We start from the raw sequence: 10,254 nt of genomic DNA on the forward strand, positions 1-10,254 counted from the left end.
CATACATGCTGAGGAACACTAACAAAAGAACTCCAGTCATTTCCGAACAGTTACACAAATGCAACAGTTATGTGTGTATGATAATTAAAAATACAAAAATTGAGCTACTAGCTAAATGTTCAGAAATGATCAGGTATTTCCCAGGGAGCTGAAGTGAGCATTTGTAAAGCTTTACAGTGTTTTGGTTTTTTAGTGGGTAGGGAGGGTTTTTTTGTTTGGTTTTTTTGTTGTTGTTGTTATTGTTGTGGTTTTGTTTGGGTTGTGGTTTTTTTTTTTTTTTTTTTCTTTTTTTAAATCTCCTGTTGAGATGCCAGTTTATTTCAGCTTTGAAATGCTCCAAGAGCTTGTCTAAGACATTTCTACTGCACTCTGGTACTTTCCACGGCCTCAGGCAATTGTACCCTCCGTGTCCCCCTGACGGCGCTATTGCCTGGCTGGCTGGCAGCCGTGGCAGGGCTTCGGCTACCGGCATCTGCTTTGCAAAGACCGTTTGAAAAAATTTAAATGAATTAAATACGAAATAACAAGTTAAGCTCCTTGAGGTCTGACTGTAAACAAACCCTTGAGTTCCAGTCTCTGCAGTATGGAGCAGTACACTAGAAACCAGGAATGGAAAGTTTGTGTGGGGGCAGCAGTACCAGTTTGTCCTCATTGTGTGCAAAGCAAATGCACTACCCAAATCGCAAAACACTAAGGAATTCCTTATTTTAATGTATGGGTTTGAATGCAGAATTTGCATTTTCAGTTTACTTTTTGCTGTCAAGGTGTCTGCCCAGTTTTGATGCTAATCAGCCCAGGGTGAGAAATAAGCTGGGTTATTAAGATGGATGTTACCAGTACAAAAGATGTATTAAATGGAAAACATCTTGGGAAGTGAGAAGTCCTTTTCCATTGAAAAACAGCTTAATTCTGGAGGGAATATAAATTCTGTTCATGTTGTTCCCATTTTTAATCCATAGTGACCTAGAATAGTTACCTGGAAGTATGCTCTGCTCACCTCATTGCCCTTTTGCTAGTATGTCTGTCCACATGGGGCACTAAAGTTACTTCATTGCTTAGGCTGTGTCACTAAGTTGAAATGTACTCTCCTTCCCAGTCCTCAAATAATTTTTTTTGTTAACCTTTTCTGCTGGTTTATGAGAAGATATCTTCTTTTCTTCAGGTATCTTGAGTGGCTCTGCTGGAAAGTGTTTTTTCTTTTGAATAAGTTGAAAAATAAAACACTTATTATTTTGAATCTGTAGATAAGTTCTGAGTAACTTTCTAAGGTATCATGTATTGTCTTCTGGCTTTATTCTATGAACGTGCAATATAACATAAGCTACATGATCAAATGTAATTGAAGAAATGGTTTCATTATCTAGAATGAATGAGATTTAAAAATCAAATGCATAGCTTGCTGGTGACAAATTTTTAAGTGTCTAATAGTGTTTTTTCATGACAGTCTGGCAAATCTGATTGGCTCTATTGGGTTATGTCAGCAAACAAATAGACAGTGGGTTAGTTGGGGTGTTCCTCTGCTGTTTTGCATATTTGCAATGAATCCCAATTGACATCTTTTGCTTAATTTCTGTGTTTCGAGAAATCTATTTAATGCATTGCTACCAGCTAAGGTGCTTTCCTAACTGACTCCTCACTGTCTGATTTTCTCCTGGGTTATACCATGATGTCTGTCTCCATGGGCTGCTTTGTTCAGTCCTTTCACTCTGGGTGCGTTTTCCCTCTTGAGTTTGCAGCCACTGTGCAGTTGTCCTCAAGTTAAATCTCTCTGCATGCATATTTGAGGCTCTAAGGCAGCCTTTTGTGGGTCTTTGCTTCAGCTGGGTGTTTCTGTTCCATGGAAAGGATGTGTAACTGCTCACTTCCTGAAGAGGGTGACTGTTCTCATGTGCAAGCTTCAGTGAAATTGTTGGCCAGCTGCTCCCAGAAACGTTTCACTGTGATCATGCCACCAGGCATCCCAGACTAGTCACTAGAGGTCAACATCACCTTCTCTGCTGGAAGACCAACTACCACACGCAGGAAAGGATGGTTATAGGATGGTTCCTTGCTTGTAGGAAAACAAACACAAAAATGCTTTGGATGTTCATGATGGCATATTCCTGATCCTGCCACTCTGCAAGGTTAGGAGGATAGAAGATGAATGGCAGGAGTTAGTAATTTCTAAAAAAGTGTGAGCTTTTTAAAGGTACCAGGAGCAAAAAAATAATAAATCTGAAGGCCTTTTTCTTTCTGCACCTGAGGCAGCTTTTGGTGAGTGCCTTGGGAACAGTGGCAAAGCCAAGAGGATAGAACAATAGAACTTGTCTGAAGCCATAGCTGTGTGTCAGAGCTGTAGGTGTTCCAGCTAATAAGTGTAGCCAGGGACTCCTGTCAGTATAACATGCAGTTCATCAGTGTCAGGACTCTGGGGGTACCCTAGGATTTTCACAACACACAGGTATTGTCTTTACATTCCCACCTGAAGACGATTTTTACTGTTCCTAGCTTGGAGATGCATGCAATCAGTCTGAAGTCTGACAAACTATTTCATAATGAAAGTTGAGATGGAAGTTGAGAAAACTGAAAAACCCAGGAGGAAAAGTCTAATACTGCATCACTTCATAAACAGCTGAAGGAATGAAGCCTGGTCTACAGATCAGTGTCCCTGAAGATTTCCTCATACTTAAGTTATTTAAAAGTGACCTCCCTTTTACAGATTTTCTGGTGTTTTAACTTAACCTTTGAGGCTTTTTCTTGGCTGGAACACTTTGGAAATACTATCTCCCTCCCCTAGGTAGCCACTTATCTCTGTTCGTGCAACTTGAAGGAACTCCTGCATATCTCAGACTTCTTTAGGTATATTTGTTTGAAGTCAACCAGCAGATTCAATATTTACTAGAGGAATGACAGAGATTGCATCATTAATGTTTATGCTTTACCTAATTACCTCTGGGAATATGATGTAAATAGTCTTCCTCTTAAGAAATCTGCAGAAACTGTATTTGTTACTACAAATGCAGTAACCTCTGGGTCAATTAATCCATTCCACACTTCATGAACTTTGAAAAAGGTGAAGAAAGCAATACTTTTAGTGAGATGATGGATCAGAGGTTCAAGTGCACATCTATACATGCTTTTAACTTCATCAGCAAAGTCTAACACAAACATTGAAGATGGGAAGGAGAAAAGAAAGATGGAACTATCCAAAGGCACAAAACAAGATTGTCTGGGTGATCTTGGGCGTAATTATCAAGGCTTTAATCAGTGTTTTCATTGTTGCTGTTGATTCTGCTGGAAAGTTGCTCATCCTTTCCTGTCTTTTTTTTTTTTTTCATAATGACTTAATGTTCTTGTCAAATTCATAGAATTTGAGTCAGTAGTGTGGTTTTATTTGTTAGACTGGGAGAAAAAGGAACTTAAACAATAATTGACAACTTTTTTTTTTTTTTTTTTAAATCCTGGAGGAGTTCTCTCCTCAGCTGTTGTTAAGAAACATGCCAAAAGAGGGAAAGCAGACTGCTTTCCATTCTGGCTGGGCTGCCTGCATTGCTGTCTTCCTTTTCAGCTAATGCAGCTTGACTGTTTCTGGGCCATAAGCAAAGGTGTGTGGGCTGTGCCAGGCAGCTCTGTCACTTCCTCAGGACTAGCTCAGTACCTCTGTGCAGTGGTGCCTCGTGTGGGTGATTTGTCCTGTGATGCATGGACTAAAGGCACACCACTGAGATGCTGTGGAGGCGATGGCAAAATACAGCTGCAGGGTAAAACAATTCCCTTCCCGTTCTCTGTTCAAAGCTGGTGTATCGCTTTTGGTAGGCTGGTACTGCTGCATGCTTTCCCAGTGTAAGCCTGGAGGAGGTCTATCTATCTGGCATACAGTTCTGTTGTCAGGGCTGAGCTGAAATTCCATGAATAGCAAGAGCTGGCACAAGCCGATGGGTCTGCTGCCCTCTCCTCCCTCCTTCCCTCCCTGCAGATCGTTGTGCAGCTGTGCAGAAATGTCTGCATGGGTGAGCCAAGGCGGCGCTGGGCGGGGCCCGGGCAGTCACACACTCCCCATTCATGCTGCATGTTGTGGTGCGTCCATGGCACAGCTCTGGGCTGGTCTGCACCCTTCCCTGCCACCTTGGGTCACAGAGGCCAGTGACTGTGTCCTGCCGGCAGTTTGGGTGTAGCTCTGTTGATGGCAATAAGGGAGATTTGCTGTATGGATACAGGCTGTTCTTTGCAATATGTGAATATAAAAAATAACTCCAGTATCATATGCTTGTTCTTTAAATTTTGATAAGCTGCCTGTGGCTAGTTGCTTATCCTTGGATGCGCATAAGTGGGTTGTTTTTTATTCCTGCATGTCTCTCTTTGCTGCACCAAAAAGTAAATAAGTAACAGAAATATGAGAGCATTTGAAAACCTGTTTCATGAAGTGTTATACTTTGTCTTTGTGTTCCAACCAGGCATCTCTGTACATTCAGGTACCACCTGAAGCAGGAAGAACACAAACACTGAACAGTAATCCAAATGTCATGTGGTTTTGACACCTGATGTCTAAGTAGAAGCTGCAGACTTTACTCACTTATAACCAGTGTCAGGACCTGAGATCTGCTTGATAAAGCTGAGAAGCAAATGCTTCCAGGGTTGAAACCATACCAGATTTTGTACTTGTAAGGGTCTACTTATTTTTAAATAAGGCTTCCTCCAGCATTTTAGAGCAGAGTGTCTCTGAAGGAAAAGAGCAAAAAGGTCTCTTGGAAGGATTGCTTTTGTTATATACAGAGGCCAAATTTTTGCACATGCTATATGGTACTTCTTCTGAAAGTTCTCTGCATAACCTCTGCTTCAGAGTAGATCCTAGTCAGCAGAACTAATTTCTTAATGCAAATGAATGGTCAGACTTCCTGTTGCTTGTGTTCCCCAAATACACTGCTTTCCTTTTTCCTCAGAACTACAGGATTCACCTCTTTCTATATAATTATTGCCTTTTACCTAGTCATTCTTCTATTATTGCTGGATGGAAGCATGGACATAGAGCTCTTAACCTCTCCGTTAAGAATCCATTCAAGTTAAAAGTGGATCTGGTTTTATAAAATAAAATCATGGGGAAGTTACATTTTATGCTGAGATAATTTTGCACTGTTTTGTTTCAGAGTCTGCTCTTGACATCTAGGCTTCCTGTTAGCCTAGCAGAAGTCTTACAGCGTCTCTATTTTCTCCATTCTTCTTTTCACAAACTAAAATAGCCTAGTAGTGTATAGACACTGTCAGCATTACCTTTGTTCTTTCTTTATACTTGTATTTTACACAATAATCTCCAGGAAACAATCCTATTCCTGGAAATTCATCACATTCCATGCAGTTGTGTGGCCTCTCTGATGGTGTTTTTCAGCTGCTTTAAGTGATTCAGTGGAACTTCAATTTGTGTTTGAGATTCCTGGAAGGTTTGTCATATACAGTGCTCTAAAACCACAATGCAGCAGATGAAGGCAGGCAAAGAAAAATGCACAGTTCCGTCTTTTAAGAGAACTGTTACCCCTGTTAACCAGTCTATAGGGGAAGTTGTTTGAAGCATTGAATCTTAAGTGTCTCAAGTGGAGGTATATAATCAGCCTCTTGCTGAACATAGAGTCAATGTATCACATCCATTTCAATCAACAGCTCGACCAAAACAGCTTGTGTGGCTGTTTCATCCCCTTGCATTTGTGCTGTAGTAAACAACCCAATCTCATATCTCAGCTGCATGAGCACTTGCTTTATGTATGTATATGGAATCCATTCAGTCTTAATTCTGGATAGTGTGATAGTTGTTCATATTGATAGAAAGTTTTGGCAATGCAGCCTGGACTGCTTGGACAAGTCTGAAAATCACATCCACCAGAAACACCTCCAGCTGTGATAAGGGAAGACCAGAACCCTCAGCCTATTGTATTTTACCTGTGTGAATGGCTCACAGCCAGAACATGGACTATACAAAAGCACTTCTAGAAATAATGATAGACTTTTAAATGTGAAGTCACTGACTTGGCTGAATTTGGTGTAGCCCCAGGGGAGATCAAACCACTGACAACTGAGGAAATGTGAGAGTAAAAATAAAAATATCAGGTGCATGCTGTGTGTATGAAGCCTGAATAGGTGTGAGACTGCACTGACAATTAGTGCAGGCCACAGACTGATGTTGTTTATGCCCCCTCATCACTTCCCAAACACTGTGATGAAATACATGAACTTTTCTGCTGTTCTCGCACTGAAGTGGAGGGAAGTAGCCAGAGTTGAAATTTTAAACTATCCCCAAGGTTTTTTCGGTGGGATGTTTTTCCAATTGTTGGATTCAAACTGATTCCTAGTGAACTGCAAGGAGCTATTATATGACTGAAAAATAACAGCAGGAAAAACCCCTTTTACCTGTGAGGAGGCAAGTCTGAACATAGCAGACATAATTGCAGTGGGGTCAGATGCATTCCACGTTAAGTGGCTGACGAATATGCAGGAAGCACAGTGCAGGATCCATGCCGACTTCCGCTGGCGGAAGTGGAGTTGGCCTGGATCTGTGTCATGGATAAACAGCAAAACACGTACCCATTCCTCCTCTGCGTGGGCCCTGTCTCATGACGCAGGAAAGGCTGGGAGCTGCCATCGATTGCCCTCCTGACTGAGAGAACAACACCAGTCCAAAACGAGGCTGGTGTGCTGTTCATTCCATGGTACCTGCCCGACAGCTGCAGCGTGGGCCATGGCCCGCGCTTTCACACCCAGCGGGAACACACCAGGACATGCTTTCACTGCTGACTGGCTCAGTGATGCTTAGTGCTATAAATCCAAAAATACTATTAGTTTGATCTGACAGCCTCTACTGTCTAAGGAATCTCACAGCTGTTAAAGCTACTGAGCTTATGCAGAAGCCACCAACCCATTTTGTTCCTTATCAGATATGTCTGTATCAGCTAACCCCCTGTGCAGGTAAATTATGGACTAGGTCATTCCCAATCCTCTGAGACTTCCTCTCTTGCTTATCAAGAGGAATTTCAGGGAATCATTTAGATGTGTGGTGTTTTTTCAGTGTTGTTCTGTTCCAGCAATTAACACAAAACATTGTTTAAGTTTAGGCAGCCAAGACTGTTGCTGTATTTTAGGGCTTTCTAATTTTGAGAATCTATTCTAATCCTGACCCTTTCCAAGCTAACAAGCATACCATATGTCTGATTACTCAGGTTCCCATACAAAATAGGAAATTAAAAGTTCCAGATGATTAACAAACATTTCTTCTTGTTTATTTTGAGATTACTGTTTTAAAATACCATGAAAAAAATTTAGAGACTTCTTTCTCAAACGTTTACTTTATCGTTTAGATGTGTAAAAGATATTTTCATTAAGAATGTGCTGTTTATGCTTTTTAGAATATGATTTATTGACACTGGTTTCCTACCAGTAAAATATCTACAATTAACTCTTTAAAGACAGATGGCAAAAGGGTGGGTAATTCCACGGTGGAATTTCGGAGGCAGGTAACTAGGTACAGACATTCTAAGCTGGTTTCATGCCAGTGAAAGACTTGAATCCTATTCAAAACATCCAAGTCCAAAGCGTGATGCAAGTTGCACCACCACCTACAGCCTGTTATCTCTTTGCAGGATGTCAGCCAGAGGAGCAGGTCATGTAACCAGTGACTGTGCAGGACAGCACGGAGCCAGGATACTGGTCAGGAGAGGTCATTGCTCTGGCAAGTAGAGACTCCCCTAAATGCAGAGCTGCTTTGTACTAATGTAGAGACTCTGTGCATGAGTTTGGTTATGAGCAGACTAATTTGGTGAGAGACAGAAAGCTGTTGAGAAAACCAAACACTTGAATAAAGCCATCTCTCTGTGAGTGCTTGAATGAGGGGAAGAGATGGTTCCCATGCAGAAGAAAATCTGTATGTATGTCTGATCCAGCTACAGCATGTCAGTAGACAACATCAGAGGGGGAAGGCTGGGAGGCAGCACTGGGGCAACCTCAGCTGCCACATGAGCACAGAAAGCCTACTGCTTGATTCTTGTCCTAATATCTGCTACCAGAAGTGTTTGTTCTTGCTACAGCTTGTTTATTCAATCACACCCATAAACGTGCATTGGTAGTAATAAACACCTCTGTTATTTCCAAAGTAGCAGTTAGTAATTATAAAGTGCTTGCTCTGAGTTTGAGCTGCTGGACTTCATCCTTCCTGCCTCATGTGAGCTACCCCCTCTCGTTGCATCACTTCTAAAATTAGATAAGATGCTGTATCCCGTGAAGTGCACGGCTCAGTAGCTCAGAGCTGCAAGAGCCAGACCAGGCACAGCTTCATAGCTCCTCAGTTAGGAAGATGTTTTCAGACAGATCACTGAAGAAAACTTAATGATGATCAGAAGTGTTATAGAGGTAAAGCAGCCTTCACATCCAGGAGCTCCAGTTCAGCCAAAGGTCAGAAAAATGGGAGCTAGTTCTCTTTTTTTTGGTATGTCTTTAGCTCTGTATTTTCCCAACAATATGTGGGGACAGCTGTCAATAGCTTCTCTAGAGACATCTATTTGGGCCAAATTCTTCCCTGAGGTAATTGCACTGCTTTCATTGTAATCATACCAGTGATGAATGTGGCTCTTTTTCACTTAACAAAAAAGCTCATGAGATTAAAATCCTTTCATTTTTTTCCTTCTGATTAATCAAGTTTTAGTACTTAGAAAATGCTGTGGGCTTAAGAAATGGCTGTATTTTCATCCTGCTCTGAAGCTTTGCTTCAACTTCCTGGACTCAGCCCACAGGATTCATGCAATTTATTTTAGAAGTCTGTATTTCCAGTGCACTTGTATTATTTAAACATCTGGTGCACTTAAAAATCATATTTCAAAAACATGAATTTGGGGAGAGAAGAGTTAAAATGTAAAACTAGAGAAAAACAAACAAGGGAAGAGAGAAATTCTGACAGAAACTTCAAGCAGCTAAGAAGTACTAGAGCTGTCAAACTACGCATTTTGGATTTCAGCTGAATCAAATCACAGAGGCATTTTTTCAGTGTTTCGTCTGAAAGCAATTTAGCTTTTCTCTGTTAGCAGATTATGCTGTTTTCAACAGTTGTTGGAGAGATGACTGATGAAAAGCATTTTCATTGTGGGTGTGCTTCCAAGCACAGGCAGAGCTGGGGGACTCAAACCCCGGGTTTCTCACTCTGCTCTCTCCTGAAGCTGTGGGTAAATGGTCTTGTCAAGCTCTGTGCAGCACTATCTCCCCAGACCCAGCTTCAGTGCAGCTCTTGGCACCCCAGACTTCAGTGTATGGGGATGGCTTTGTGTTTTTTCACAGTGTATCCTCAAATCATGAAGGGCTTGGAAAAAAAACCCCAAAGAAAACAGCACTCTGAGCAGGAATCAGTAGAAGATGGGGGGTGTATTCTGGCAGTTGGTGCTGAGAAAGGACCTCAGGATTAGGCACCTTGAGCCTGTATCAGATGTGAGAATGAGCCCATGGCTCCATGAACAGAGGATAACTGGCAGTGCAATCTGTCCCTGTGTTAACTGAATTTGGAGGCTGGTCTCTTGATAGTTTTAGCTCAGGTGCAAATCAAACCCTGCCCCGTCATAGTGTAAGTACTGCAAGGTAGCACTCAGCAGCAGCAATGACACTTAGAGAATCTGTAAGTTATGAATTACAGAATAAACTAATTGAGAGAAAAAGGCAAATGTACTAAGTTTTGGAGTAATGAAATTTCTTATGTGGTCTGCCCCACATTCGTCTGGAGTCAATGAAAAAGAGGCAACAGTGAAATCAAAGCATGTCAAAAACCTGCAGTCATACAGACAGTCGAATTCAGTTTGTTGCCTACCATTTTAGTAAAAGAAATACTCCAAAGTTACTTCAGATTTCACTGGCCTAGATAGTCTTAAAATAATGCAGGCATTTGCAAATAAATTACTTTTCTGCAGGCAGCAGATATTTTCCACTAGAGCAAAGGTATTTGGAGCCCCAGTTGTGTGTTTACTATCAAACATGTATTTTTGGGCCTTCTTCCACCAGAACTGCACTAAGCCTCCATCCCCAAACTCAGCAGCTATATTTATCCATGGACCATGTTTTCTACTGCAGTATCAGTGACCTTGCCTGTAATTACTCTTCACAGGGAAGCTTAGCTCAGTCCTCCAAGTACTGCAGTAACTCTGAACAAAAATAACCCAAAAGTCCACAACAGGAAACGTTAACAATGGCAGGATTACTGGCCACCATGTCATTGTAAAATAAACGAGCAACTGAGAGGGAGTGTGGGGAAAAGCAGCA

Source organism: Sylvia atricapilla, chromosome 9, assembly GCF_009819655.1.
Source record: "Sylvia atricapilla isolate bSylAtr1 chromosome 9, bSylAtr1.pri, whole genome shotgun sequence".
In the NCBI taxonomy this organism is placed as follows: Eukaryota; Metazoa; Chordata; class Aves; order Passeriformes; family Sylviidae; genus Sylvia; species Sylvia atricapilla.